Genomic DNA, 19,634 nt, shown 5'->3' on the forward strand with positions numbered 1-19,634 from the left:
ATCATTAGCATTAGTTTGAGTCTTGCCCACTATCCAATAGTTACGTAATGTCCGGCTAAAACAGCAGCGCTGACAAGCAGTTGGCCTCAGTTATTAAAGTCTGCTTAGAAGGCAGTTAAATGAGCAACAAAAAGAGACTGTGTCATCACCACTGCACTGATGGAGGCTGAGTTGTGGAGGCTGTTAATGCAAGCTCAAAGTGTGTGTGTGTGTGTGTGTGCGCGTGCGCACGCGCGCGTGTGTTCTGCAGCAGCCTGAGAGGTTGGGGGGTCAGCGAGGCGAGCTGGCCTGCTATTGTTTAAAGGAAATCGCATCTCACGCATGACTATGAGATGATTATTTGGGATGATGGGACATCAGGGAGACAGTCCTCTACGCACATAAACACACACACACACACACACACACACACACAAATAAAGATTTGCCTAACACACAAGACATGCTGGGAACAGGACATGACAGGGGGGTGTGTTGATGTAAATAACATGAACAGCATTAAAATAGCTCCAACCAACAGTCACCTAGTCTTATATGACAAGTGCTGGCTGGCTGCAAAGCCCAACATGTCTTGTTTGTAAATCCAGGCTGACAACAGCTCTACAGAATCTCTATATGTGTGAGTATGTGTGCATGCTGCCAGTTAAAATAATAATCTTTATTTCATGTTTCACAAAAATGTATTCCTGGTGAGAAGAGAAGGTAGTGCTGGTAGTTGGATAATTTTAGCAGCAATGCCACTAACAGTTTTCAAGTAGGACGGTTTTGACAAGCTCTTCCTTTACGCTTTACCCCACATTTGTTTTTGTTACTGATCAACTGGGGAGATGGCAGGTGAAGTTTCATATTGGGAAGAAAGGGGATTTTCCAGATGTGTCACATGCAATTTGGGCTCCAAAGTGCAACAGCTTGTGTGAATTGATGCTGTCTTTTTCTCCCAGTTTGAGCTGCCTCTTTCAGAGCTTTCCCTGGGAAGTCTCTTCCGTCTAAGAAGCAGGCAAACAAGAAGGACTCACAGCTCATAAACTGAGCCAGAGCTGCGAGATACAGTGTCCAGCCCCTAATGAGACGGCAGATGTACATGTATCATGTAGGAAAGACAAGCCCATGGGGAATGCCCATGGTTTGTTTGTGTGAGTATACCTGGTTTGTGTAAATAGCAGCAGGTGTATATCTGTGCGTGCTGGTAACTGTGAGGAAGATGAAGAAATGCCTAAAGAAAGTATTTCAAGCAAGCCACCTACTCTATATCACTGTTGATGTACAGTATGTGTGTCATGTGTTGTTGTGTGAGAAAAAGAGGAGGGAATCAGTTACACCAATGTTTCCAGTAAAACTGGGAAGTATAGGAGAGAGTTTGCAATAATTAAAAATGGGGGGGGGAGGTTGCAATAGTTAATTGGTCAGTATTGGACATTTTACTTATTTTCCTACATTTATTTGACAGCTGGCATTTTTAGCTGCTTTATCCAAAAAGATTTTACATGCATAACTGCAATACTTTCCATGTTTGAGCCAGTGAGCCAGTTCAAGTGTGCATACACCAAAAATAATGTTATTATTTAAACCTGTGCTTTAAGTATTTAAGTATTTGCAACTTGTAAAACACAATTCACAAATGAATGCAGAGCGATTTGTATCCGCAAATGCGTATCTGTGTCCGTGCGTTAGGGCTGTGCAATTAATTGAATTTCGATTTCAATTTTGGCTCCCAACGATCACCAAAATAGTATAATTGAGAAAAAAAGATTATTTTGCCATGTTCTGTTTTGCAAGAACACTCTTATTTTGTCTTCTGAATAACACGCGCAAGCGCACGCGCACATCCTGCCCTCCCAAAGCCAGTCAGGGAGGCAAGCTTATATACTGTCTATGGAGGCAAGTCGTGTGCATATCATCCGCTGGAATTTAAAAACTCAGCGCGAGTAAAGATTGCAGCAGCGTTTGGTGAGCAAAAAAAGGCAAAACCAACTCAGTTGTCTGGGAACAGCTAACGTTAGCTAACCCTGCAGTCCCTCTGCCTTTGCCCATATATATATATATATATATATATATATATATATATATATATATATATATATATATATATATATATATATATATATATATATGTATGTATGTATGTATGTATGTAAATTTCCTTCTATTTGTGTGGGTACTGTTTTTCCGCGCCGTTGTTGTCAGAAGCAATTCGTGTCTCAAGTGACGATACCAGCGCTCTCCAGTAGATGGCGGTAATGCAACACTTATGGATGCCAACCGCTGTTAGACTACCTGAAGAAGCCTTGTCAAATGTTTCAGAGATGGTTGTTAGAATCTACTTGACGTTCTTCCGGGTAAGTTGATATTATTAGGACTTTGTCGTCAAATAAATTACATTTATGTTTTCAGCATCATTGTTGCAGTGCATTTGCAATTTGCTTTATGTTGTTATGTGACAGTGACATGTTCACGTTCTTGTAGCTTGAACAGCGATGCTAACTTAGCTCGTTAAAGTCAGCCCTGTAACATGGGCCTTACCTGGTCTTTGTATTCTGTTTTTTCGTGTTTGTCGAGTGGTGTACTGTGTGTACCTGCTCGTTCATGGCTTCCTTGCTTCCTGGCCTGCGTGCGTTTTGGACTACCTGTTTTTTTTTTCCGGTTTCAGAACAGCCGATATGAGTTGGTTCAATCAACTCCGAGTAGGTTCACGCGCGTGCACCTCCACAATAAAAAGGCAGCATGAATGGAGCCACGATTCTACGATTCACCATGGTAACAACCACAAACAAACGGGTCGGCGGAAATACTCATGTGCACATACAGCGAGTAAAAAAAAAAAGCAACACAGCAGCAAAAGAGAGAGAATTTGCGTGGGAGAAAATTGCTGCTAGAGTAAATGCGTATATTCCAATATAGTGTATATCATTTATAATCATAAGTATAGCCAAACATTAGGCCTACTGGTGAAATGGTATTGAACCTATAATCTATTTCAGTTGGGTGCAATCCTGCGGGCGAAAAAGTCCTAGTCCTAATTCTGAGGCTGCAGCACCATCATTATCAGAATTATAATCCATAATCTTTTATTTCAAAAGGTTTACATCATTCACCTGCAATACTGTGGAACTCCTTTTAAAAACGTTTAAAACACGTTTCAGAGTGATCGAGTCACTCTCTTCTGACGGCGCTTTGCTACAGTGGCTTTATTAAAATGCTCCGCATCACCAATGTTGTAAAGACAAATGGCGTTTGCAAAAAAACGTAATGCGACACATAATCTGCTGGGATGTAGAGCATGTCCACGATGGGTGACGTTAGTGATATGAGGACGTATAAGGTTATGTAGGCTACATAACTGATCGACTGGGAAGAAAAACGATACCGCTCAAATAGGAAGTTATCTGAAAATTAAAATGTCGGGGCTTCAATATCATCTCCCGACGTATGTTTAGCTCTCTGTGAAGTAAAGCAGCTTCTTCATCAATGGGATCGTAGACAAAAGGAAATGACATGTTTTGAGAAATAAAATGTTTTATAGTCTGCCTAACATGGTTAATAAACCAACATACCTTTTTTTTATTCATGCCGATAACAAACTGCGCTAAAATGCACCTGATACAGACTGAACGAATGAATGAGGAAATGAAAAGGCGCTGTGTCAGAGGGAGGAGACTGAGAGAAACTCGAGGTTTCTTGAAGAAAACCTGCTCCCGACTAGGTTAGGTTCACAGGCTCAGTTACCATAGTAACTGACTCTGAGGTGAAGTTACCTCTCTTTCTGAAACAGAAAACCCAGAGTTACCCTCATCTCAGGGTTAACAAACTCAGAGTTTTCACTAAACCTGCTTTCTGAAATACCACCCTGCTGGCTCCAGCTACATATTTACAATACAAACATGAGAGTGGTATTGATCTTTTCATCTAACAAAGATGATGAGTACTTCCGCTTGTTGTTTACAGGAAGTCAAGATTATTTGTATAAGCCAGTACATACAATGTCTCTGAGGGCGATATTTTCCCACAACAGCATGGGTTTCCAACCCAGCCCCAGCGCTCTATGAAGACAGAAAGGGAAATACTCCAAAAACAAACATTAACACTTAGATCAAAAGTAAGAGAAAAAATAGAAGAAACCTCAGGAGAGGCAATTCAGAGTGCGATGGGTGGGATGAGGCAGTGGACAGATTTGGTAATTGTTGTGTCGCCTCAGCTGCAGCCGCCACAGGCTTTCCATGGGGAGACAAGCCAAAGGCCAGCTTGTAAACATGAAAGTGAAACCTGAGATTTCTGCTTGTGTTTGCAGTGGGCAACTTCACACAGCATATAACAACATCCTGGATTCACATCCGGTCTGGGACTCATGTCCCTCTTTTTGACTTACAGGCATTCACAACAAATCAAGTCACAAATGCCCCAAAAGTAGTCTCGCTTTGCCCGAACCTCCTCCAAAGCGAGCTGAAGGAGGAAGCATTCGGGGATGGGGAGGAAAATGTGCTCTGGTTTTATGGTATTTCTTTAAACCAATCAGAATCGTCATGGGCGGTGCTACACTCCACACAGAGCCGCTGTAAAATAGTCGTGCGAGAAACTCAGATTGGACAGATAGTCTAGCTTGCTGTCTCAATTTACCCTGCAGAGATCTGAGGATCTGAGTTAACCATAGTCCTCATAAATCCACCGAATTTAACATTCCAGCACAAAGAAAGCAAAAGTAACTCACAAAGTAAGCATGCATGAGTTGTAGATTTGTTTAGATTGCTTGTATGTGATAATGTGCTACTATAAGGTTCTGATAAATAAATCTGAGATTTTTCTTTAGCCGTTATAATAGCTGCACTTCTTGAAAACCCATTGAGGCTTTCTCTTACCTATAATGTAATGTTACTGCGAGCTTCACACAGCTTTACAGAACTCATCAATATGTAACCTTCTTCCACTGGTCTTTGCTTCCAATTTTCAGGCTCAACTCCAACACTTGAATTACGTTTGACGGAAGGAATGGACCATGCAGGTGCATAATCATGCGTCCTTTTATATATGTAGTTTAAAATCAAAACAAAGGCAAAGGCATTTCCTAAATACTATAGATAGTTCCAAATTCAATATGGTCTAGTTCAATTGTCTGTGGATGCTTTTTAGTTAGAAATATCAATTTCCATGTGCCTGTAGATGCAATTATTGTGCAGAAATTTGAGTATTATGCATGCAAGTTTTGTGTGCTATTAATTCATCATGTTGGGACGAGTTTGTGTGTGTGTGTGTGTGTGTGTGTGTGTGTGTGTGTGTGTGTGTGTGTGTGTGTGTGTGTGTGTGTGTGTGTGTGCGCGCGTGCTTATGTTTATCAAATAGATCCTAACACTGTTTCTCCTTATTGTCTTTAGGGAGTAGATGCCTTTCCATTAGTAGATGTAGAATGAGGAGCAGTGGGAGGGATATTTGCTTGCACCAATTAAGTCTGTCATTAACTCCGTGCAACACTTTCACACACACGCACAAACAGACACGCACAGTATTTAACACATTTAATTTAACAGTCTGTGATCCAGTGTGTGTGCCTCTGTTTCTGTCTGAAACCTGTTGTGAGTGAGAAAGGACTGTGAGGAGTCTCTCTCATTCTTGCTCTCTCACTTTCTGTCCCTTACTTGAGGGCTATGTGCACACAGAGAGACTTTAAGGTGGTGTGTGTGACTGTGCGTCACACACACATACAGTCACACATTTTGTTTTGGGTGTGTGAATGTGTCAGAGAAAATGTAATCTGAATGGGATGCCGCCCCCGATTCTAGTGGTATATGTGTGACAGTAAGATCATTAAAGCATTTAATACAAAGTCTCCACTAATATTACCTTCATCCACCTTAAATCACAGCTGATGAGGGCTGGAGCAGTTGGGGTTATTGGGTGGCAAACAACACTTTTGGCTAGATTTAGCTATTTAAATGTGACCATTTTCAAACTAAGGCCTTCCCAATAATTCAAAAACACTGTAGTATTTCTCTATGAATTTCATACTAAGTTTAATAAGGGGGGATAACATAATTGCATGAAAGATGATAAAAATAATCTCATTATAATTAATACAAGTTACAGTTTTCCCATAGGAAACCAGTGCAGGTGATAAATATATAATCACACACCACATCACATCTGTTTTATGAGAAGTGGTTGATACAGACAGGACCAGATGTTAAATAAAGACAACAGCAATAATGCATCAGTATAGCTTTAGATTCGCTAATGTTTACCAGTATTGATTGAACTGTCCACCTGGCCAGATGGATGGCGGTTGTGTTTTATGTCTAACGTGGTGTTTCCCTCCCAGCCTGCGCTGAAATGCTAATAATGTATGTTGTTTGGGCTGGAGGGAGTCCATTACGGTGACTGTATCACATCTTTGTCCATCAAGGGACACACACTGGGGGAATGTCGACAAAAAAGGAAGGAAGAGTGAGTGAGAGGGGGAGAGGCCTGCACGCATATTCTGGAAAAAGTGTGTGTGTGTGTGTGTGTGTGTGTGTGTGTTCAATGTGTGTGAGTGTGTATTGAAACTCGTACACAGCAGACACGTGTCACCTCAGCTCCTGTGCCGTCAAGCTAAACTGACATAAACAGCCCCAGGCGGCCCTATCAGAGATGGACTTTACATAACGGCTGAGTCACACACAATCTATTTTTATGGCTTCAAGGTGTGTGTGTTTTTTTTTTTTTTTTTTTTTTTTTTTTTTTGGGTTGTGTGTGTGTGTGTGTGTGTGTGTGTGTGTGTGTGTGTGTGTGTGTGTGTGTGTGTGTGTGTGTGTGTGTGTGTGTGTGTGTGTGTTCCAGTGTTTCAATCTTTCTGAGAGCAGATTTGAGTTTTAGACCTTTAGAATGAGGGTATTTTTGTGCCGTCATCCTGACCAAGCTTCACTCCTTTAAAGCGCCGTTTGAGAACTCGGACTTGGTTTTGAGGTTAAGGTTAGAATAAGGATCAGCTAAAGGGAGGCTGGGGAATGTAAGTCTTTTTTAAGTGTTTTTGGGGAACTGTTTGCCTTTGTGAGAGTACATTCGAGAGCTGATAGGAAAGGAGAGGAGAGAGAGAAGGGGGATGTGCAACAGGATGCCCCAGGCATGTAGTGCTGATAGTAGTGAATAAGTCAGGGTGAGAAAAGGTGTCAAAAATGTGAAGTTATGTGAAGTAGAAAAAGGAGGCACACAATAAAAGCAGTTGATGTCTGCCCAGAATTCCTTTATTCCTTTATTTGCATCTCCATTAGCTGCTAACAATGTAGCAGCTACTCTTCCTGTGGTCCACAGAGAATACCTGTCCTCTGTCTCTTTACTTGTTATGATGAGTAAACAGTAGTATAGGCCAGGGATTTTTGAGGTTGATACCATAATCAATATTTTAAAAGTTTACATGTAGTAGAATTGTGCCTTAGATATGTAATGAAGATGACATTTTACTTTATTTGAAAAATACAGTTTCTTGTGGAGAAACTAATGGCGATACTGTTTCTAAACTAAACTAAATTCAGATGATTTATCATTTGGACTTCAGTAAGTAGTGAGCACTAAGGAGTTAAAGTGATGGTTCGGAGTAGTTTCACCCTAGGGTCCTTTGCACCATGACCTCGAGCCAAACACCCCCAGAAGCTTTTTTCACCTGGTGTGGAACATTGGGGATTAAGCATGAGCGTTATCAGTGATGAAGTTGATTGACTGGCGTCTTAATCGATTACTTCACTCGAAATGATACAACTAAGTAAAATAGGTTTTATATATAAACGATGGATTGTAAAGTTTGTAGTATACCAGAAGTTTATTAAATAACACTTGCCTGCTGGCTTCTGCTCTCTGTTGTTGTTGTTGCTGTTATGAAGTTAGTTAATTACAACAACCAAAAGAGATGCAAGAAAAATATTATTTATATTTTAACTTATTTTTAAAAGTGAAGTGCTGTAACTAGCAGGAGACAAGTTATAATTGAGGTAAGTTTGGAGACATTACCTTATTTAATCATTAAATTAATAAATATTTTTGTTGCATCTCTTTTCGGTGTTGTAATTTGTAGACGGCCCTAAGCACTCTTACTGCCCGGTAGTAACAGCAGCAGCAGCAGCAGAGACGAGAAGCCAGCAGGCAAGTGTTATTTACATAAACTTCTGGTGTACTTACAAACTTTCCAATCCATCGTTTTATGAGTACATAACCTATTTGTACTACTGTAGACATTTGGTATCATTTCGGGCATTATTAGTTGGGTAATGTTAAGAGACACTTCGGATCCATTAGCCCCTGCGCTAAGCTATTCAGCTGATAACGCTACGCTACGTTAACTCGTCCAATGTTAGACACAGGTGAAAAAAGCTTCTGGGGGCGTGTTTGGCTCGAGGTCATGGTGCAAAGGACCCTAGGGTGAAATTACTCCGAACCATCACTTTAATACCTCCACTGAGGCTGTTATGTTAATGATAGAAAATGTTTAGAAATTGTAATCTGCTTCTGGATATGCATTAGAATATAAACAGTTATGGAACAACTATACTTGCCCCAGTGCGGTAGTTCATGTGAAAAGGTAAAAATGCTCTATATCACGAAGGCCTTGTTAAAATCCCTAGACCTGTATCTGTTCCAAATAGTACTCGCTTCTTCCTTGGCCTATGGCCTAACTTTCTGCAAGATATCCCACTCACTAACAAACAAACAAACATATCCACAAGCTAATAATGTTTTTAACAGAACCTAAAATTTATGGATGTAAATTAAATTAATTAAATGTAATTCACTTCAATGAGCACACAGCTATGAGGTTAGGATTAGTGTCTAGGAGAATGAATGTTGTCACTGGAGGGTTTTCAAAACAGAGAAACAAACAAAAACCGAACTCAAAAATGACACACCAGCATTCAATTATTGTCCTACTTCACTTTGCAACATATTCAAACTTGTTTTAAACATCTTTCAAACATTTAAAATATAAAATAAATACCATATATAAGATAATAACTGCTTATGTTTGTTATAGTATTTTAACAGTCTAATATATGTCATCTAAATTACCCATTACATTATCCAAATCACGCAAAGGAGAGGGTTACTAAATTCCATCTTGAATATAATGTCAAATATGAGAGTGTATTTGATTTGTATTTGATCTGGATTACTACACTCTAAAAACTCCTGGGTCAAAAATAACCCATTATGGCTTATTTTTTACCCAACTCCTGGGTTAAAAAGGGACCAACTAATTTCTGGGTTATTTCAACCCAGAAAATTGAGTTACTCTTTTTGACCCAACTTCTGGGTTAAATACTTGACCCAAATGTTGGGTTAAAATAACCCAGCAGTGTAGTTAATATAACCCAACTTCTGGGTTAAATACCTGACCAAATCTTTGGTTAAAATAACCCAACTTCTGGGTCAATAGAACAACCCCATTTTCTGGGTTGAAATAACCCAGAAATGAGTTGGCCCTGGGCACTTTTTAACTAGTGATGGGACGTTTGACACCGAGGCACCGAAGCTTGTATCACTTCCGCAAAGCACACTGGTTCGAAACCGTGTGTTGGAGCTTGTATCAAATTGAAATAAGCACGTGACTGATGACGTCCGAAGCTTCGAACGTCACTGAAACTCCAGAAGGGTTTGCTGAATTCATGTCGATACGTTCTTACCAACGGCCCGTTAGAATTCACTGGAATTCGCAGGGTTTATGAGTGTGGCTTGCAATTTATTTGATTAGCCTATTAATGGAAATTAGCCTACTTACATACACCTGTACGTAATGTTACGTAGCAGTAGAAGGTGGCATTGTTGCTGCAGTTTATTGAATTCATATTTAGCCTAATTAAACATACTTACATTCAAATCCTGATCACAGTAGTTTATATTATTATATTATGTTATATTCAAACATAGGCTTTATATTTTTAATTCCGTCATGTCATGTTCATGTCATTTAATTCAAGTTCAGTCAAGTCATGCCATATGCATGTGTCCATTCTGTCTCTTATAAGCTTCGTTTGGCTGTGTCAAGTTGATAGCCGCTGTTATTTCTGCTGACCACTAGATGTCACTGTGCTGTCTTCGATGCTTCGGATCATTTTGCAATACAATCAGGAAGAAGCTTCAGAGGCTTCACAAGGATTTGTTCGCCCATCACTATTTTTAACCCAGGAGTCGTGTCAAAACTAACCTAACTAGCTCCTCCAAAATTATATGGGAAAAAGAGGGATGACCCTGCCCAACAATTTATTGTAGTGGTTTGCATTTGGTAATAACATACAAATGGACATTGTTGTTGTTTTTTACAGCCATGAAATACAGGACTAAACCTCTGCATTCTCTTCTGACGCATCACACTCCTCTGTTATGGTGTGGTGGCCATTTCAGTAGATTTACTCACTAACATTGTTGTGGAAACACAATAAGCATGGAAACTAAATGCACATTTCCTGCATTACTTCAAATACTAAGTTACTCATCTAGTGTGCGGTGGTTTATGGGATGAGTAGTTCCTTTGCTCTGAAATGATGATATGTACATACGTTGTATCAACAGTCCCGCCCCTCCTCTGAGAGAGGGGGCGTTCTTCTTATACAGGGGTAGGGAGGGAAGGAGGTGTTTCTTCTTCCTCTTCTTCTGAATTTCTGGCAGACTGATAGGGGCAAGGGTTTAATATATGAACTTATTTCTTCTATTTTTTAGTTAATATATCCATGTTTAGAGGGTGTGTCACTTTATTTCTCCTACAAATACTGGTGATACTGTTTTATCATAATGTACACAACACACAAGTGTGATTGTTCATATTATAAACTATGTTGACATGATAATATAATAACTCCATAAAATACACCCCTCCAACAAAAAATACAATATATAACCCAGAAACTGGGTTGAAGAAATAACCCAGGAGTTTTTAGAGTGTATGGGTGTTACCTGGTGAAAAGTGAATCTGAAATTCCTCAGGATAATGCAGCCTACTGGGAGTTCAATGAATATTTTAACATTGTTTACATGTAACTATTATTTAACAGTAGCTATGTTTCCATCCACATGTTTTTATCCGAATTAAGTGATATTGAATGAAAAATGCCTTATGGAAACAGTAAAATTCGATTGAATTTCATGAATATCGACTCAAAGGAAATACGTTCGGTCTCATCGGATTTTCTCTTGATCTATATACGGCTTATGCGATAAACGCTGATGGAAACGTTATTTGCCGAATAAATTAATGAATTGCGATTAAGTTTTAGGTAATTTTATGGTTGCAACCCACCACAAAACGAGGAAGAAGTTCTAGTTCATTTCCGCCCAGTATTTCGGCTCTGTTTGCACACGACAGGTGTCAACAAAGACAGATGTAAGTGGACGAACGAGGAGACAAGAGACTTTTTGAATTTAATTTACAAGCAAAATATAACGGCTATTTTAGATGGCAAAAATCTAAGAAATGCCATAATTTATCAGGAACTCATGAAGGAAATGACCAACAAAGGTTACGACAAGCCGTGGGACGTCCTCCAGAGTAAATGGAAGGGGCTCAAAGCGATACGTGTCTCAAAAAAGAGAGTTGTCTCGCAGCGGTGCCAGAGGGAAAATAAAAGGCAAGTTCCACCTTTTTGATGAGCTGGATCAGATCCTCGGCCAAAGGCCTATCGTAGCTTCCTTGGCTTCTAATATTAACAACAACAACTATTGTCTAGCAAAACTTTGTCCGCAAATGTTTGCTTGAATGTTGTGCAATTCAGTGCGAAAATGAATGGAAACACCTTAAAATGTCTCAAATCAATTCGATATACCAATTTAATCGCAAAACAGCATGTGACGTCATTACGCACAGGTTTTTATTCACTTTAAAGCCGTCGGATGGAAACACACTTTGTCCAGCTTTATTCGCATGAGTTTTTTTTACCGAACTTCAGATAATACGATTGACAAGTGGATGGAAACATAGCTGTATGGGGACAATGCTTTAACTCAACGAGCCATGTTCAAGTCCCTGTACCATGAAATATCCACTCATACTGGAGTGTCCTTGAGCAAGACACTGGCCCTCCAGTGCTATTGACCCTGACTTCTGACCTCCAAGCAAGAAAAGAGCTTACATAGATCCAGAAACTTTATTGCTAATGTAGGAAGAAAAAAAATGTAATTCTAAATACTACAACTTTTAGGTTACATTTCCAGATTTTTAGTAAATCAATAAAGTTTTGTGTGAAAAGTGTGATATTTTAATTTATTTAGTAGCTAGACGTCGTTGTATATTTGATTATGGGCCGACTAATGATGGAGGTCTACGGCATTTGTAGCTCAATCAGTTTGCTAAATATTATTTTTAGCTGTTCAACACTTGATGGACAAATATTGAAAATGGAAGTATGCAAAAGAAAAGCATTATTGAATGTGTTTTTTTTTTTAACTGTCAGATGTTGATGCAGCTTCTGCTCTGTGACCTGAAACGCCACATCTCAGTAACCCAAATAGAAAATCCTGACCTTTACAGTCACATATATAGTTTGATGATGGGAAACCTCTCTGATTATCTATATTTATGAATGCAGTATAGGACTTTATCAGCATTGGGGTCTAAGTGCTGCGTGTCCATCCATTAAAAATGATTGGTGATAACGAATAGCTGATGGCAATATACACACACACACACACACACACTTTGTTATATACAGTTTATGAACATTATGAGGCCAGAATACGATAACAAATCCCCTCTCCACTGCCTCAGGCTTCAATAATTTACTTTTATCCCTACATATTTCATAACGTCAATCTCAACTGAACTTGAATCTATCAGTGTGTATTAACATTCAAGCATTCTGAAAGAAACCTTTCAGTCTGTGCCTGCCTGCCTCGCACACAGCATCACAGCTGATATTACTATGTTGTATATGTAGGATACACTGCGTATCACATGTATGAGTTATGACAAAAAAAGATAACATAAGAAAACCAGAAAAAATTGACTGCGTACAGCAGTAAAAGTTGGACAAAATTAAGGTAAAATCTGTTCATTGACATTTTGACAGTCCTTAATGATTAGAATTATTAAGTTTTTTAGGTCACACATACACCATTACCTCTGGCATTACAAAGTTAGTAGGCTACACTGCAATATTACAGTTTACACATGTATTTAATGAAGGAAAATATTTTCAATAAATTTGAGTGAATTTCAGTAATGCTCATGTAGGCATGCAAAGGCCCACACACACACACACACACAAACACAGACATACACACACACCTAGCTCTCTCCCATGCTGAGTCCCTCTGAGCCTTCCCTGCTCCACTTTTTTTTTGTCATTCTAGAGCATGTCAGTGTTTAACCCCCTCCCACGCTGACACACACACACACAAACACGCACAAATACACCTTTTTCCCTTCTTTCCACCTTAACACACAATGACGGACACACACACAGTCAATCCAGGGCACAAGTTTAAACAGACAAACACCAACAGTTGAAGCAGTTGTGTGCGTGTTGAGGGGTGATACAGAATGGTTGTATATCTACTCATGGCCGACAGGAATAATTTTGTAGTTTGGTCAAAGAGGGCTTCTGCCATCCCACCAGACTCTCTCCTTTTCTCCACGGGAGAAACACACAGCAGTTTAGGAGGCTGCTTGGTTCCATCCTTGCTGCATCCAGCATTTATAGGCTGCTTATGGATTTTGAACTAGAGTGTGGCGCCCGTAGTTCAAAATAAGAGGGTTTAAAACTTTTAAGCCTAAACCTGTACTTTCTCGTTGAGTGAGGGGAGATGCTCAGCTGTTTAAATCCTCAGGGGTGTTTAAGGTGGAAAATAGTGACGTGGCGTTCATAAAATAAAAAGGCGGCTAAACTGTGAGCTGCAGTCAGCGAATATCATTCAGCAATCAGGGATTGACTAACCCTTTCCCCCAGTAAAAAGGCCATCCTTTTGTTACATCAAGATGTGTAAGATAAATATTACAAAGATTCAGAGGAACCTAAAAAGATGAGCAAACTCTTTTGTGCAAATAAGTCATAGATAAACCTTTTTAAAAGCAACATGTCCTTGGTGTGTCCTTCACATCATCCACTTTAGAATGAGCGCAATTCCTTAATTTTCCTGGTTCTGAGTTGCTGTAAATTAAAACAAAATGTTTTCAGACCCAGATTAAAACTGGCATCATATCATATCTCACATGTCTAATAGCTTTATGGAACATGTGACAGCATGTAGGCATTGGGAGCCAACGTGCCTGAAATATTGAGAAGTCCTTCATTAAGCGTGGCCAATAGATGCTGTGTGTGTGTGTGTGTGTGTGTGTGTGTGTGTGTGTGTGTGTGTGTGTGTGTGTGTGTGTGTGTGTGTGTGTGTGTGTGTGTGTGTGTGTGTGTGAAAGTAAATGTAAGAGCATCTTCCTAAACTAAGATTGGACATAGCGTGTTGAACAAGCTCATGTCATGGGGGAATATAAATGCGCTATGCGTAAAAGCATTAGCGGCGTATTCATGATAAGGAGTCAAAAACACGGCACAAAACAGATTAGGAATAAAACGCACAGGAGCCAGTAGAGATAGGCTAATCCTGTTATCTCGTTTGATGTAAAATGCCAATGTGGAAGCATCCTCAGAGACCAAGATGAACTGAACATGAACTAATGCGGCTATAGGCTATTGGCAACCTCATGTAAACATTGATTGTTCTTGACCTTAAGGGACACCCACGCCGTTTACCGCAATGTCACTGGCGGTCTTCGTGCTCCATTAATTGAGAGCCCGCACACGCGCGCCCGCACCGTTCTCCGTTTTTCACCAGTTCGATATCCTCCTGATGACATTGTATCACCTTTGAGTATTCACTGTCAGTTACGATCCCGGGTCTGTAATACATAAACCGGCACTGATAGATGATCGCTGCCAAGTTGAACATAAAGGAATTTGGGGCTTCGGGATACCGGGTGCCGGTGGAGACGCACTTCGGTCATCACCTGCCTTCTAACCAGAGCGCATTTAACATTACGCACGACAGGAAAGCGCGCGTGTACACACACTAATACACACAAATATGCAACCACAGATGACATAGAAACACGCATACACATCAAGAAAGACAAGGCAAAAAGAAGACAGCAGACTTACGGGATGACCCTGGGCTCTGCGGGCTCCGCTGTGCGCCCCATTGTGAAATTCCTGTTATTCCCGTTGAATCCTCAAATGCCGTGGTCGCAGTCCACGTCTCTGCAAATGTACCAAAGGATCACATAGAGGATGAGGAGTATGGCGAAGATGAAGAGCGCTACTAGGATGGCCTTGGTCACCGGAGAGATGAACGACTGCATGTCAGGAGCGGAGCCGGGCAGAGCGGCGTGGGGCTCCGCGTCCGTCTGTCCTCAGTCTGTTATCTCTCTCGCTCTCCACCTCTCTTGTCCGTCGCTCCGGTAGCAACTGTTGAGGACGGAGCCCGGGGCTTTGCCGTTCACGAACACACACATTTAGAGCCTGACGCACATGCACACGCACTCCGCGACGCGAATTTCTACTGGCGCGCAACGCGTGGGGGGGGTTTCCCTTGCTAGAAGCGGCGCAGGAGTGGGCTGTCTGTCCCCAGATCCACTCTCTCTGGCTTCCTGTCGCACATCAGAAGAAACAGAATGATAACAGCCGCAGATCGTTCAAAGAAGGTTGCAGTACAAAAACCCGATGAAATTTAGCAGTTGGATGTTTAGATTAAATCCAGCAGAGACGTTTCTAGGACACAGCATGGAGAAGTCCTAAGTTGTGCGCCGAGCTTCTGACGGCAAACAGGTTGATTAGTATTCCTCACGGCGCTGTGTGTGTGTGTGTGTGTGTGTGTGTGTGTGTGTGTGTGTGTGTGTGTGTGTGTGTGTGTGTGTGTGTGTGTGTGTGTGTGTGTGTGTGTGTGTGTGTGTGTGTGTGTGTGTGTGATGGCACTGAATGACAGACTAGCATTTTATCACGACCCTCAACATCCCTTTTGCGGCAAAGCTGTCAGTTAAAGGATTAATAGTTGGATCCAGATGGTTTTTGCATTAAAACCACTTCCACTTGATCCGCTCTTTATTGCTAATTTAGATCTAGGCCTACATAGCCTATATGTAGGCTGTGTAATTCTTTTAAGGTTGCTACTTGCCTTAATGCACCCTTTAAAAAAAACACAATAATCCCATGAAATATGGTCTACAATTGTGGAAACTGTTGTCAAGTCCATGCCACCTACCGAATTGGATGACCACAAACGATTAAATGGTTCATTCTACCCAAAAGCTACATTCTGTCCAAAAAAAACAATCAAATAAGTCAAAACTGTTTTTAATTTGGCATTTCCACATAACACTGTTCTTTGTATAACATAACACTCAACAGTCAACAATTCCTGCAAGAGAGAGAGACAGAGAGAGATGCAAGATAAAAAGAAATTAAGTTTTATTACGTTACTTCCTGTTGACGTTCGAAGTATTGTCAAACAAAACGAGGCTAGCTCGCCCCTCCCTCCTCTTCATCCCGTCCCCTCCCCCTCCCTTCCGTGCTTCTGCGCACTAACCTCCCAACCCTCACCCCAAAATCCTTCTTGTCGGTTATTGGCTGAAACCATAGACTGTATAATATTAATAGACAAAGCATCCGTTTTGGCGAAGTGCTGCAAATGCGGAAGTGCCTTAAACCTGCATTATCTGAATTCCAGCAAGGAGCGACACGTGCAGTTGCAAAAGGAGGTCGGTTTCTGTAGAAGTCCATGAGAAAGTGATCCACTTCTCACTTGATTTATTACCTCAGTAAACATTTTCATAATTAGTTTAGGGTCTCAATCGCTAGTTTTAACTCTTCTGCAACACAGAATGTTCATTTTCTGAATTATGGTTTTGTTGATTTTAAAATGGGCGATAAAGCATGGGGTGTTTTAGGGTGTGCCTATGAAGTGATTGCCAGTGAAAGTGTGTAACATAACGTAGAGTGTGGGCTCCTCCCTCCCTCCTCCCTCTCGTCTAAAATCATCACATCTGGAAGATGCAGGATGGCTGTGCCCGTAACGGCAAACACGACGACTCATAGCAGATCTCCACAAACCAATGGGTGACGTCACACATGCTCTGTCCATTAATATTATATCTCTGGAAGATTGTTATGTTTCGTGGTGCAGGTTGGCCAGTTTGTTTTTGTTGCCATTTGTGGAGCCTGAACTGTCTACAGAGACCGTGTTTTTTTACAGTGTGTTCAGGGGACAGGCAGCTTGCAGATAGTGAGGAGATGTTTTCTGTATGTGACAAAAAAAATTGTAGCCTAAAAAAAACGCGTGACATCGCTTAGAGCACCTTTAATATTTGACTTTTCCTGACACTTCAATATTGGAACCCACATTATGAAGTAGGTAACAGCACTACCTTTTAACTGAGTGGTCTGCCTTCCTTTCTCATTTGTTTCCTTATAAGTCTGCAGAATTCCTCCACTTCACTGAAATAGTAAGTGGACAACATAATCACTGCTGGGTTATTAAACATATTGGTGCAACTTACAAAATATGCATTCATTACTACTTTTCAATTATGGTATGTCCAGCAGGGGACCCCAAACTTCCCTTTCCCGAGCCACATTAACTAGCTCCGACTGGGGGATCCTGAGGTGATCCCAGGCCAGGTTGGAGATATAATCCCCCTACCTAGTGCTAGGTCCCCTCCCAGCTTGACGTGCCTGGAGCACCTCCCTAGGGAAGCGCCCAGGGGGTATCCTTACCAGATGCCCAAACCACCTCAACTGGCTCCTTTCAACGCAAAGGAGTAGTGACTCTACTCCGAGTTCCTCACGGATGACTGAGCTTCTCACCCTATCTCTGAGGGAGACGCCAGCCACCCTCCTAAGGAAACCCATTTCGGCCGCTTGTACCCTGGATCTCGTTCTTTTGTAGGTGAGGGTAGGAACGAAAATTGACCGGTAGATCGAGAGCTTTGGCTTCTGGTTCAGCTCTCTTTAGTCACAACAGTGTGATAAATTGAATTTAATACTTCCCCCACTGCGCCGATTCTCTGACCAATCTCCCGCTCCATTGTCCCCTCACTCGCGAACAAGACCCCAAAGTATTTGAACTCCTTCACTTGGGGTAAGGACTCATTCCCTACCTCGAGTAGGCACTCCATTGGTTTCCTGCTGAGAACCATGGCCTCAGATTTAGAGGTGCTGATCCTCATCCCAGCCGCTTCACACTCGGCTGCGAACCGATTCAGTGAGTGCTGAAGGATGATGCGATCAGGACCACATCATCTGCAAAGAGCAGCGATGAGATACCCAGCCCACCGAACTGCAAACCATCCCCACCCTGACTACGCCTCGATATCCTGTCCATAAATATTACAAACAGGATTGGTGACAAAGCGCAGCCCTGGCGGAGGCCAACCCTCACCTGAAACAAGTCTGACTTACTGCCGAGAACCTGGACACAGCTATCGCTTTGGTCATACAGAGATTGGATGGCCTTGAGAAGGGACCCCCTCACCCCATACTCCCGCAGAACTTCCCACAGTATCTCCCAGGGGAACCCGGTCATGCGCCTTCTCCAGATCCACAAAACACATTTAGACCGGATGGGCATACTCCCAGGCTCCCTCCAGGATCCTTGCAAGAGTGAAGAGCTGGTCCGTTGTTCCAGGACAGAATCCACATTGTTCCTCTTCGACTTGAGGTTCGACTATCGGCCGAACCCTCCTTTCCAGCACCTTGGAGTAGACTTTACCAGGGAGGTTGAGAAGTGTAACCACCCCGGTCTGCCACTCCTTAGGCACTGTCCCTAACTTCCACACAATGTTGAAGAGGCGTGCCATCCAAGATAGCCCCTCCACACCCAGAGCTTTCAGCATTTCTGGATGGATCTCATCAATCCCCGGGGCTTTGCCACTGTGGAGTTGTTTGACTACCTCAGCGACTTCCACCAGAGAAATTGACGACAATCCCCCATCATCCTCCAGCTCTGCCTCTAACATAGAGGGCTTATTAGTTGGCTTTAGGAGTTCCTCAAAGTGCTCCTTGAAAGTCTGTCGGACAGGGGCCTCCTCCAGACGTTCCCAATTTACCCGCACTACCCATTTGGGCTTACCAGGTCTGTCCAGAGTCTGAATGAAACGATTATAAAATCGATCACTGACCTTCAGCCTAGGGTGCTCTCGTCCACCGGGGTGAACTCCAACGTAGCGGCGCTCAGCCGGGGACTTGTGAGTATCTCCACACCCGCCCAGCACCTCACACCCTGGGCAACTCCGGAGAAGAAAAGAGTCCAACCCCTATCCAGGAGTATGGTTCTAGAACCCAGACTGTGCGTAGAGGTAAGCCCCACCAAATCTAATTGGTAGCGCTCCACCTCCCGCACAAGTTCCGGCTCCTTCCCCCACAGAGAGGTGACATTCCACATCCCCAGAGCCAGCCTCTGCCGCCCGGGTCTGGTACGTCGAGGCCCCTGACCTTCACTGCCACCCGTGTGGCAGTGCACCCGACCCCAGTGGTTCCTCCCACAGGTATGTGGGTTGCGCCCATGAAAAATTTGCCAAATCTTCTCTGCCAATGCCAAACAGCATATTCTGACACTGACTCGTTTGGTGTTTGGTGGATTCGATAATTAAAGTTTGAAGAAACAAGACATATTGGCAATTTAACAATTTATTCATTTCACAAGGCAAA

The 19,634-nt window shown here is 42.0% G+C and overlaps 1 protein-coding gene across 1 annotated transcript in view; it reads right to left on the bottom strand.

Moving 5' to 3' along the window:
• LOC120569897 (dehydrogenase/reductase SDR family member on chromosome X-like) overlaps nucleotides 1-15,724 on the bottom strand; it is a 51,301-nt gene extending 35,577 nt beyond the window's left edge. Inside the window, exon 1 of the mRNA XM_039818068.1 lies at nucleotides 15,093-15,724. The gene's annotated coding sequence lies outside the window, so the exon portion shown is untranslated. The remainder of the gene's footprint in view (nucleotides 1-15,092) is intronic.
• Nucleotides 15,725-19,634: the final 3,910 nt, after the last annotated feature.

Source organism: Perca fluviatilis, chromosome 12 (assembly GCF_010015445.1).
Source record: "Perca fluviatilis chromosome 12, GENO_Pfluv_1.0, whole genome shotgun sequence".
Taxonomy (NCBI): Eukaryota; Metazoa; Chordata; class Actinopteri; order Perciformes; family Percidae; genus Perca; species Perca fluviatilis.